Raw genomic sequence first — 12,168 nt, 5'->3', positions numbered from 1 at the left:
GCTACCTGGCCAAAGGTAAACCCCCACGTTTACAAGGGCCAAAGTCAGGCAGGACTCCAGAGAGGAGACTGCACCAACCTACGCTTAGCTAGCCCCAGGTGTGTGGTTGCCTGACCGAAAGGCGGCAGCTCCGCTCTGTGCGCCCCAAGTGGTGCCAAGAGTGACTTGCGCCACTTCCTGGGGGCACCGAGGTTAAGCAGGGTGGGCAGGAACGTAAATGGATCCTTGCCTGAGTCTCTACAAGACTTTTTTCTCATTTAATTTGGAGGTTTATGGGTTTTTCTACCCTGGGGTTATAGGCAACTCCTGCCTCGCGGTGGAAGGAGGTGGAGAAAACTGCCTACTACTCGATGTGCTGTTGTTGTGCGGGTCAAGTCTGGGAGTTTTAAAACTGAAAATTGTTTTGTTACCGGTTTACTTTACTGAAGAGACCATTTCTTAAACTATGACAATTCGCTTTGATCTGTTAAAATCTGTTATTTTATTATTGTATTTTTGGTGCAACATATATTTTACATTTGGGACTTAAAATTCTCGTATTTCTCTTAAGCAGCTCGCAATCCTTTCTCTTTGGTCTGCAGAGAAATACAGCTCTTTGAAATCTTCGGTCCCCATGAGTTCATTTCCCTCGCGCATTCCTCGGCCTGCTGGGGTACAGTTTTTCCTCTCACACTGCAATCTGACAGCGTTGCTAAGAGGGTAGCCACTGCTGCAGCCTCTGGCGGCTTCCGACTCTGGACGGTCCCATTCACAGGAACCAATTCACAGGGGACCTTCAACGTCTCTCTTTGGCATCTAGTTCTGCTCTCCCAAACACCGCGGTCCAAACTTTATTCCATCCACCATGGGTGACTGTCCCTTTGAGCCCACTGTCTCTCCCTGATGCTGCTGTTCCCCGACATAGGGTCGTAGACGCGCTTCTAGCGGTAAGTGCCTGCGAGACCCGACTACAGCGCTCCTGGCGGGGACCCTCAGTCCCGGAAGGTGTGAAACCACCCCCAAGGGAGTTGTGCTCTTGAGTTGGGGAAAGGAAATGCCTCGGGTTCTGCGTGTCCGTCCCCATCCTTAAGGACAGATTGGGGTACACGCTGAACAGCCTGGCACAGAGGGAGGAGGGCCCGAGACCAGCTGGAGGCTACCCTCGGGGACCGGAACACCTCCACGTTCCGGCTCCGAGTAGTTGGTGATTCGGGCTATGGCCCTCGCGGGGAAGAGTGTCTGTAAGTAAAGGAGACTAAGAAATCCTCAAAAGTACCGAGGGCAGGACCTGGGAGGAATAGCCTAGGCTGGCTCGATGGTGGGCGAAGTTAGCTCAGCTACTGCCAGACGGCGGAACCCTGATCTCCGAGGTGGCGGGTGGTGAGATTGTATTGGGGTTTCGCCAGCTTCTGCGTTCGGCTGTGTGCGGAAGGGGGGAAGATAAAATGCAGAATCCTATTTATTCAAAAAAAGGAGCATTCAGTCTGAATTACCGTGATCCGTGCTTTGCTTTTGACGCACGCATTGAGAGAAAGATCTTTTCCAAAACAACTTCTGCACTAGTGTAGCTAACTAATGAAATAAATGGGGGGGAGAAGGGGGCGGTGACCAGGTCATTTTATCCTCCTGGCCTTTTTCTTAACTTTTATTATGTGAAAGGCTCTTTTGTGTTATTATTAGTAATTTTGCAGTGTTGTCTGCTTATCTGTCTGCTTTATCTGCTTATCTTCTTATCTGAGGGGTGTGAACTCAGAGGCTTCTGGGCTGTTCCACACATCATTTCTTCTCTTGCTTTCCTCTTGTTGAGCTAAACAAGGGTCTTTTCTTTCTTCTCTCTCTCTCTCTCTCTCTCTCTCTCTCTCTCTCTCTCTCTCTCTCTCTCTCTTTCTCTCTCTCTTTTTTAAAGCAAAAATAAGTCATAGACGTACTGATGAACTTTACAGAAGCATATTCCGACTCCTTTTCCTGACTGGCTGAAGAACCCCCCCCCCCGCCCAGCTTTGAAGGCCCTGCTTTCTTCTAGATTCAGAAACCAAAGTTCTTGACGCTCACTTCTCAAACCCATTCCTTAGGCTCTCCCTTTCTCGCTGAAAAGAATGGTAAATAACGATTCGTGTGTTGTTTTTTAACCGAGTTGGGTTTAAATTTCAGATATATCAGAACAGATAAGGCCTTTGCTCGACATCATTTGCTGAAGGCCTTTTCCCCTTAAACTGGGGACTAGTGTCCCTCCACGTCGCTGAATTCAGAGAAAAGGCCAGGCATCCGCGCAGTTTTCTCCGCTACGGAGCCCCACGAGCAGATTCGCCCAAGCTGCATATCCCCTCGTGTCCACTAGAGGTCACTGGCCCCTCGCGACTCGCCGCGCGGCCGGCGGGCTCCAGTGCCGGGAGCTCAAATTAGCCGCCAGTTAATTAACACCCGAGTCTATCAAAGCGCGTTCCTTCGTACAGTACTCCAGCAGGGCTTATATAGGCAACCCAAACCCAGCCAAAGCAAACCTCCCCAAACCCAACACTTCCAGCATGTCCAAAATGGGAGACAGGCGCCTGAGTAACCCGGGGCAAGGTATAGTGCCATCATGCTTTAACTTTTGTTTGTGGGGCTTGCTAAATTGCTGTGAAGATAACGTTCTGCGAGCGCAGGTTGGCGGAGCCCGGCTCTGCGCTCCAGCTTTGGGAGGCTGGGTAGCGCGCGTTCTGGCCCTTTCAGCACACTGGTCCTTGGGGTGGATTTCTCCAACTCGGTAGCCACCGACGAGTTGGGCCCAGGGCGAATGGCCCAGGTCCACACCGTCCTAGGTGCACACGAATGTAAAAGAATATTTTTTTAGGTTGCGGAGTACCGAAAAAAAATGCCCAGATGACTTTGAAATTGATAGAGGAAATTAGTAGAGACGACGACGTTCCTCGTGCATATTGAAGGGGTCTGGGAAAGGGAGGGGGCTGGTTGAAAAGTACGCCAGGAAATCGACCCTGGTGATTTTTAACCCGCGAGGAAGGGAGTGCCTACAGATGTCCAAGGAAGGTCCCTGCCTCTTGCTGAGTGCGCGTGGTTTTGTTTTTGTTTTGTTTTGTTTTGTTTTTAAAAGACCCACACGGAATTTGAGGTGTTGCTTTTTTTTTTTTTTTTTTTTTTTTTTACCCCATCCAAAGCCCAACAACCATTTTCCACAATGGACTGGGACTACTGAGTCATGTCTCCAGGGCCTCAACTGAATCTCTAAGAACTACATGAAACGAAGCGCAGGTTTATTCCAATAGCACTGTCCAAGGTCATGTTATTTGTAAACCGCCCTGACAAGTTTCTTTGACGTGGTGTCCTGGTAGGTAGACGGGTCACCTGAGGAGTGCTTAATTCTTTTGGAGAAAAATCTTGGAAACATTAATACGCGTTTTGACACAGGCGTTTACACGGTCCGAGGTCTTTCGCCTCATCCGGGGAGCAGGAGGTTGGGGGTGAGGGGGCCTGTGAATATCCTAGCAGTTTGGGGACTGACCTTTTTTCACGGAGTCATTGGGGCCGACTTCCTAAGATCTGGACATTCGGGTCTTTGAAAGAGCGGGATTCAGCGCGTTACCCATCGTTTGCCCAAACTGCTCTGTTAAGGCAAAATATACCTGACCCGCCCTCATGGCGGGACAGAGCTTCTCCTGTGATAGTTTAATGATGGCTGATTAATGAAGCCACTATCCGCCTTCATGGGGAAGGGGCATTCTGTCTGGCCACGCCATGGGTACCTTCAAGGTTGCCATCAATAACACCCAAGTGGTGGGCGAGGGCGGGGAGTGAGGGCTCTCCGGGAGGCCCTGCTGCAGGTGTCTAGCCCGCCCTTACTGAAGCCGCGAGGGCGCCCTAGGAAGCCCATCCCAGCGAGGGGCGTCGGATATCTGGTGAGAGGACTCTGGAATCTCGAAACCGCGGCTTTGATTTTTCGTCCCCAAGATGCTGGGAGCCACTCTGAGGCCTCCCACTCAAGATCCAGTTCCCACCATCCCTCCCACACCAAGGCGCCACCCTTCAACCCGGAATTCGTTCCTCTTCCCCTTTGCCTTTTGGTCCGGGTGCTGCGGAGCCAACCTATCAGGCCAGAGTCGCCGCCAGAATCTGATCCAGCTCCAGCACCTGCACAGGTGTAAGGTTGAGCTGGCATTATGTAAGGGACTTGGCAGCCCGGGCTCTTACCAAACGGAATTAAGGAGGGTGGGTGTTCTCTTTTCTTTTCTTTTCCATTTTTGTTGACTACATCTGGTGTCAGGTGTACTTGATCCACAGCAGCAGGTGTTTTTTGCAGGAAAAGACCAAGAGGAATGGCGGTCCCAGGCCTGGGCCCTGGGCCCAGCCTCCAGAGAGCGAGCCCTCCCCAGCCGCTCACCTGAGATCTCCCACAGTAGCACATGTGGCCTGAAGTCCAGGCGTGGAGGGGTTGCCCCGCTCTTTTTTCTGGACAAAGTTCCTCGGGTAGAAAATGTGAGGTTCCACCCCATGACCATTTGCCTCTTGTTAACTTCTTGATTCCCCTGCTAGTGTGGGTGAGTGTGAGTCAGGACGCAAAATCAGGAGATTCTAGGTAAAACACCTTCTTAAGCGACAGGGAGCCCCGCCTTCATCTCTGTCGCTTTACCTGAGAGCCGCGTCGGCCGCGCAAGTCTCTAAAAATCAACCAAAGAATGCCAGTTCGGGATCCTTTCTAAGATGAAAAACTACGGGACTGTTGTCCAATTAGAATTAAAAATATTTTACCAATTTTGGTAAACTGTAGAAGGGGATTTCATATACTCTCAGCTTCCATATTATTAGGCAGAAACGAAAGGAAACTTAGGAATGGTGGCATTTCTCTCTCCAAACCTTCAGTTTACTGTGGACACCAAGGAGTTGCCTTCCAGGAAATCGACGCTATGGCTGATTTGAACCCTTACAGATCGGAAGGAAGGATTTGAGTCTTAATGAGCCAAATGCTTAATTTTGGGGAGTGGGTTTAATTTTGAATGATAAAATAGGGAATAATTAAGTGACCAACTTGAAGACTACATCTGAATCTTTGTGTTTAGCCCCGAAAGGACGAATTCATATCATTAAAGGTGATATGAAAGTTAAAAGCGAAATTTTGAAGAGTTATGACTGTAATTGTGAAGACAGTGGCCAGGGGCTGGGTGGCCAAATGGTTATTTACAGGAGATTTGTGCATGTATCCCACCCAATTCCTTACTTGGGACTGATGAATTAAACTGAAAACTCACATTTATAAAGACTTGACTTGCAAGTACACAAATAAAAATGTGTCTCTCTTTGGAGTAGCTCTCATTTACAGAGGTAAGGCTGGAAGACCCTTTATACTGATAATTACATGACCTGAAGTGTCCTTGTACTTCTGTGTTAATTGTAGAACAACCCAGGTAATGACTACCTATAAATGAGATTTTAAAAAATCTTGATAAGCAGGGAGAAGAGTAACATCCGCAGGGGAATTTTTTAAACAAAATTTGAACTAGCTCCATTAAGCATTTCATGGTCAAAACTGTTTAGAGGTGAATTCTTGCTTTCCTTGGTGCTGCGGAAGCCACTGATTCTTACCACTGGAACTCTCAGCCAAAAGAATCAGGATGTAGCACTCTTCATGCCCCCACCCCCTCTTTTTTTGAAACACACATGAGTTTCTTCATGAGTCCCATTTGCTGGCTCTCATCCTCCAGCTGTAGATCCTGTAGTGGCCTTGGTAGGGAATGGCCCTGACATGCATCCGTCTGTTTCGGGGGCAGAACTTGGAGATATAACTACATTTTTATGCCAAAAGGACAAAATGATTTTGCCCAGAATCAGGTTGTGTTTTCAAGTTATTGTTTCTGTCTAATCACATGGTAGTAAAAGACTGGTAAACTTAAAGCAAACTCCTCAGTGTGGTCACCACTGAATCAGTTTTGGTTGGGAGGGTTTTCTTCAGTCCTCATAAAGGGTCCCAAACCTTCAAAAGGGGTAGGTCATACATCATTGAGGTGTCAATGGCTACCTGTGTCTAATTCAAGCCTTTGATGGCATTTTGCTAGTAAGGAAAATTATGTCTCTGGGACTATAGGTGATTTTTTTTAAAAGCATTAGAATTTATAAAGTTGGCCGTTTAAAATATAAAAAAGAAAAGTTTTGCAAGCTGCCCAGCCCTATTTAAACATAATCCAAAGTTTCTTTTGTCTTCCTTTACTTTTCTTTCACATTAATTGTTCTGTGCCTCAAAACTGGACCTTGTTGAGCTCCCTCCCCTTCCTCAGGAGAACCCTATATGGAGCTTTCATTACAAGCAAACATTGCCTGATAATGTCAAAGAAACAGACAAATTTTATAAAATGGTATTCAATAAGCAAAGCAGCTAATTATTAAGCAATTGTTAAATCATGAAGAAATAAGTTCTATCTCCATCATGCCATTGTTCTATAGCCTGAACATTGCCCTTATACAAATACACATTTCTAAACGTGTGGGCTGATCCACAAAACGTGTGGATGATCCTCTGATTCTCAGAAGCCGAGTCCCAAATCGCGCGAATGAGCGAAGACTGGGTGCCCACGAGCGCAGTGTGCGCTCCTGGCACAGTGACCAACGAGTGCAGGCTGGGCTGGGGTCTGCGAGCTTCCTGTTTCCTCTCCTACCACTGCTTTCCAAAATCATTTTTAAAACTCTACTTCGATTGGTAAAATATGATCCTCATTTAATAGATTGCACACCGGTTTGTTTTGCTGAAGGGAAATATTTTTATTTGCCTGCAACTAACATAATTTTTAAAGAACAACTTCGTTTGTTCCATTTTCCTTCAAAACTATGGTGGGCACAAACTAGTAACATTTTATCATTCTTATTCTGGAACAAGATTTGGCAGATAATCGGATTCTAAAACATGCCAAATGTTCCAAAGTAATGTTCAGAGATTTTTTTTTTAAGCCACAGAACATGTCTACAGCTCTTAGCAACAATAATTCCTTAACTAAATATACAAATGCATTGTTCACCAAATCATCTAGTGGTTTCACTGGAGTAGGAGAAGGATGGTGAACGTGACATCATTGCTATTATTTAAATTAAACTGCTATGGGAGAATATAATTGTTAATAAAAGCCTTCTCCCCGCCCCTCAAGGTTTGCCCTCCCCCTTTGGCATTTTATGACGTGTCATCCACGAGAAATGTAAGCAGAATTATGTCGATCCCGGCAGGCTACTGTATAACTATAGTGTCGCATCTACAGGTCAGCAAGGAAATACAGAAGAAAATTACCATATTTAAGGGATAGTTGTTTGAGAAAATATATGTATTTATGAGTTTAGGGTGCTGGCGTTCAAACTTTTTCTCTTGTATAAGTGTGTGTGTGTGTGTACACAGAGGATTCTATGAACGCTTGTGCCCACCCTCAGTAGTACCCCTGTGTTTGTATATTAAGGCTGCCATGGAATCATTCCATGGGGCTGCTTACTACATGTAACAGATAACTAACGGTTGTCTGTGTCGAAAAACTGCGCCTATTTTTTAATCCTGTCACTGCCGTGAATTGGTTTAAATACCACTCTGAGGCGTCCACCTGTATTCATCCTGGATGCTCTTGTCCAAGAAAACCACTTCAACCACTTTTGGTTCCCGACCATTGCTAACATGCCCTTCCTTCTTCCTCTGCAACTACTCTTTGTTTTTTAGCCTATTTTCGTATTTAATATTAATAAACAATCCTCACTGTATAGAAACTCAGGTGAAATGAGCCAGTGAGCTCCCGCCTTGGTCCTTGCTGCGAACTGTATCTCAAATATTGGATATGCTCAGACTCGGTCGTGGGCTCCAAGCTGCAGGAGATTGAAGCTACTTTTTCGTGATTTTACCTCCTTTCTAGTCTGGGGCGTGCGCGCGCGCGCATACACACACACACACGCACACACACACACACACACACACACACACCCGCAAAAAGACGCTGAGGGGGTGCCCCAAATGTGAACGCGGGGCTGAGGCTGAGGCTGAGCGGTGCAGAAGCGGGCGGGGTGAGCGGCGCCGGCACCAGGGTCTAGGGCTAAGGTGGGCGCCAGCCGCTAGGGTGAGGATGCGCGGGGAACGCGCGGGCTTCCAGCTCCTGTCTGAAACGCAGGCGAGGGTGGCCAGACGCCCGAGAAGGAAATCAAAGTTCTGTAGGGCTTGGAACCCGTAGACAGCCACTCCTGTCCCGGCGGAGGAGAGCCCTCCTCGGTCGGAGCTCGAGCCTGGAGCGGCGTCCGGCGCTTGGTCTGCCAGGGTAGAAGCCGGTGAAGGGGGTCCCGCGGTGCTTTTGTACTGCCCCGCCTAGGCCATCCGCTATCTGACGCACAGGCTCCCCCGGGACGCTGGGGGCGTCGCACTGCAGCTGAGTGGGGAGCAATTTATTCCTCGCGGTCCCATCCCAGCCCATCTTCAATTACTCCACCCTACCCCTCCCATCTCTCCTCCTCCTCGTCTTCCTCCTCTTCCTCTACCTACGCCTTCACTACCTCCGATTCTCCACCTCCTCTTCAACCTCCATCCCCCTTCTCGTACTCGCTCCCCCCTCTCCTCCCTCCAGCCTCCCTTCCCTCACCCTCTGTCCTCCCTTTCTCCTCTGAATTAGCAAGCTTTTGCCTCTAAAAGTCACAAGTAATCCTTGTGTGTGTGTGTGTGTGTGTGAGAGAGAGAGAGAGAGAGAGAGAGAGAGAGAGAGAGAGAGAGAGAGAGAGAGAGAGAGAGAGAGAGAACGAGTCTGCCGAGAGGAGCGGCAGGCAGGAAGGAAATCTGGCACAACGGCTGGGAGAGGAAACTTGACGCTCTGGGCCACCGTTTGCCAGGGCCTCGCTGAAGGTAAGTACTCTGGGGGCACCGGAGTTCCATTCTTGGCAGGACCCAGCCTCCGCCCATAGCCCAGGATCGAGACGTGAGCACCATTACCCGGGGCTACTGAAATAATGTTGAAAATGGGGGCGTGGGGCGGCGGGCAGGCTCCAGCCAGAGTGAGGGGCTAAGAGGATGTTGTACTGCTCTTGCGCTGGGGCACCCCGTGCGTCCTGCAAGTGTTCCAAGCGACTACCAGGGGCCTCAGCCACACGATTTCCCTGGCTCTGTTGAGCGTTCTCACAGCTCCCCTCTTACACACCCGGGTGCAAACAAGCCCCTGCTCTATCATGAAGTGACAATTTGCACCCCGCTCAAGCCTTGGAAAGGGAAAGTTTGGCAAGGCGGGGGCTGCTCAGCTCTGCAGTTCCCTGGAATCTAAATTGGGAATCCGAGACTTACGCACGAAATTGGCAGTTTCTCTTAAAAAAAAATGTACCTTTCACGAAAATGTGTATGTATTCAAAAAGATTATTGGATTACTATGTCTGATCAGCTGCTGATGACCTACCAATAAGCGTTTTAAACACGCACGCACATTCGCGTGCGCGCACGAACACACACACGGAGCTATGTGCAGTGGGGAAGGCCGTCATAAGTAACCAAGAATTCAGTCACAAGGGCTTTTAAATGTGTAAAGGCTTTGTACGTGTCCTCCATGTGTACAGAGAACAGAGGGAGGGGGCAGAGGGAGCGCGCGCGTTGGCTCGGCGTTTTCTCTCTGCCTGTGTGTTTCGCGTGTTGTCAGCTGGCTCAGGTTTCTAAGCGCTGAATGCTGCCAGGGGCGGGGGCCGGCATCCACCATCCACCTCGGCACCCTAGTGGCGAAACAGGACTCATTTGTTTGGTGCAGAGCGGTGACGACCTAGAAGAGACTGAAGTGTGGTTAGGTCGGCCCCCTGCCATCCATTACACCTACGGCAGATGGCTCAAGTGGTAGAATGGTTTTGTTTGCGGGAATCAAAAAGGGAGGAGGGGGAAGCTAGAGCCCCGCCCCACTAGAACGAAGTACCATGAAGAACCAAAGACATGAAAGAAGCCATATTCATATCATCAAAAGCATTAATACTGCGTCGATCCATGAGTGAACCTGGGACATGTTAATGACCTTGGTGACTGACCCCAATTGATGGCATGGCAGAATTTTAGGACCAATAATTTTTCAAATAAATTTTTGATGAAGCGCCTACTCCTCCTGGCACACACACACACCTGTCTCCAACCAGCTGCACACAGGTGTCCTTGGCGCTCTACTCCCTTAAACCAAAGGACACTAAGCCCCTGCAGATTTCACCGCAGCTGAAAGGGAGGCCACTCCAGACGCAGCGAGGCTCTCCCCTCTTCCCAAGCAATTTATGCAATCAGCCTACCAGCTACCACACACACACTGGTCGCCCCTCCCCAGATAACCATCTAGCTGGGATTTAGCGGGGTTTCAAATGTATTCATCTCGTTTTCACAGGCAATGATGTGCCTTTCTGATCAACATTTCCATCTTTGCAACCCTTTTTTCCTTCATGCTTCTCAACAAGGAGGAAAGAAACTACACACACACACACACACACACACACACACACCTTCCAAGCATGCCCAGAGGGAGGGCAAGTGTGACAAAGGAACACAGGCTAATGACAGTATAGCTGGTCTTCATTCCTTAATTTTCTTGCTAAACGAGGAATTCAAAGAGAAATATATTAAGGAAGACCTAAATAGAACGATAAGCCTTGTCTCCACCCCTACTTCACAAACACATCACCATAACAGCCATATATATATATCATATATATATATATATATATATATCATATATATATCATAAAAAGAATCAATTTCACTGGTCTAAGTTTCTGTTCTAAATCAAGAAACATTCCTATAATTAGGGCTTAATATGCTGGGAGAGATTAGGTATACAGAGAAATTCCATCATTTTTGACACTTAAATTCTATTTTTCTTTTTCCTTTAATACTAAATCAATAATTTTTAGAGTCAATAAAATCAAAGAATATCAAGAAACGATGAAAACCCATTCTAGCTAAGATTTTTGAGTCACAAATGAAGCTACATTCTAGAAACCTAATGCTTCCCAAGAAAGGAAAAAACATTCAACCCCTGCATTTTTCAAGGTGCTTTCAATACTCAAAGACGCCTCTGAACTGGGTTTTGTTGATGGGTGCTTGTTGTGTGCCCAGTGTAGTTTAATTTTTCTGTTATCATTTTCCTGTGAAGACTTCCATTTTACAAGGAAAAATTGACTTTGGTATGTAGTGGAGTACATGGTTCATTTAGAGAAATGCTATTAGAACATAGCTGTATTTTATTCGTTATTAGTACATCATACAAACCGCTTAGGGCCTGCTCTGGGATGTACATTCATATGTTACCAGAACACATTCGTATAACGTGCAGGAAAATTTTTAAAAAACTTGTAAAACTGAGTTAAGGAGCAACCTTCTTGAGCATTTTAGAGATTTTTTTTAATTAAAAAGAGAGAAAGAGACTTGATCTAACTCTTGACTTCAGGGGTACTAAGAGATTCCAATTTTATTTAAATACAAAAGAATTAGCAAAACTTCTGCAATTGTAGCGCATACACACAAAAATTTAGCCTTTACCACCACCATCACCACCCCTGCCCATTTTCCTCAAAACACATTAGACCCTAGTTTCCAACCAGTATCTAAAGCTGACAGAAATCATTTCCAAGATGAACTCGAACTTTCAATGAAAAGTTTATAAATATATTTGTTTAATTCTGGGATTTTTAATGAGTAATATTTTAAATGGAAAATGTCAAGGATTCGAATTAGTTCAAATACTCCAGTCTTTCTAGGAAAGGGAATATATATTTAATATTCAAACAAATTAACGCCCGAATCACAATCAATCAGGTTTCTTAGGCCCAGACGAGTCTCAGATACCAACACGGGAAACAGAGGCATCTGGGGGAGGAGGGGAGGCTGAGATCCCTTCTTCATCCACCCACTGCTGGGACCACCTACATCTCCTTTCCATATAAAATGGTTATTTGCTTGAGAAGAAAAGATTGGTAAGAGAAAGTAAATCTGTAATACACGAGTTGGTTTCTTTCCATCCTCATCCTTGCTAGGTTTTTCTCTGGCCTGACCATCTCCTTCCCACCTGTCCCAACCGAGGCCAACAATCGAAACATTCACGTTTTCATTCAGCGTGATCTGTATATAGCCTTAGGTCTCAAAAATGTCACCACGACCCCAAATTTGCCTCTACTTCCGGTGTAATTAAGATCATACTTCTTAAAGAAAAGCTACCAAAGCTCAGTCGCCAGCGGCAGTGAGGGTGCGCT

Source organism: Rhinolophus ferrumequinum, chromosome 7, assembly GCF_004115265.2.
Source record: "Rhinolophus ferrumequinum isolate MPI-CBG mRhiFer1 chromosome 7, mRhiFer1_v1.p, whole genome shotgun sequence".
Lineage (NCBI taxonomy): Eukaryota > Metazoa > Chordata > Mammalia > Chiroptera > Rhinolophidae > Rhinolophus > Rhinolophus ferrumequinum.
The sequence above is the reverse complement of the archived record's forward strand: the minus strand, read 5'-3'. Positions refer to the sequence as shown.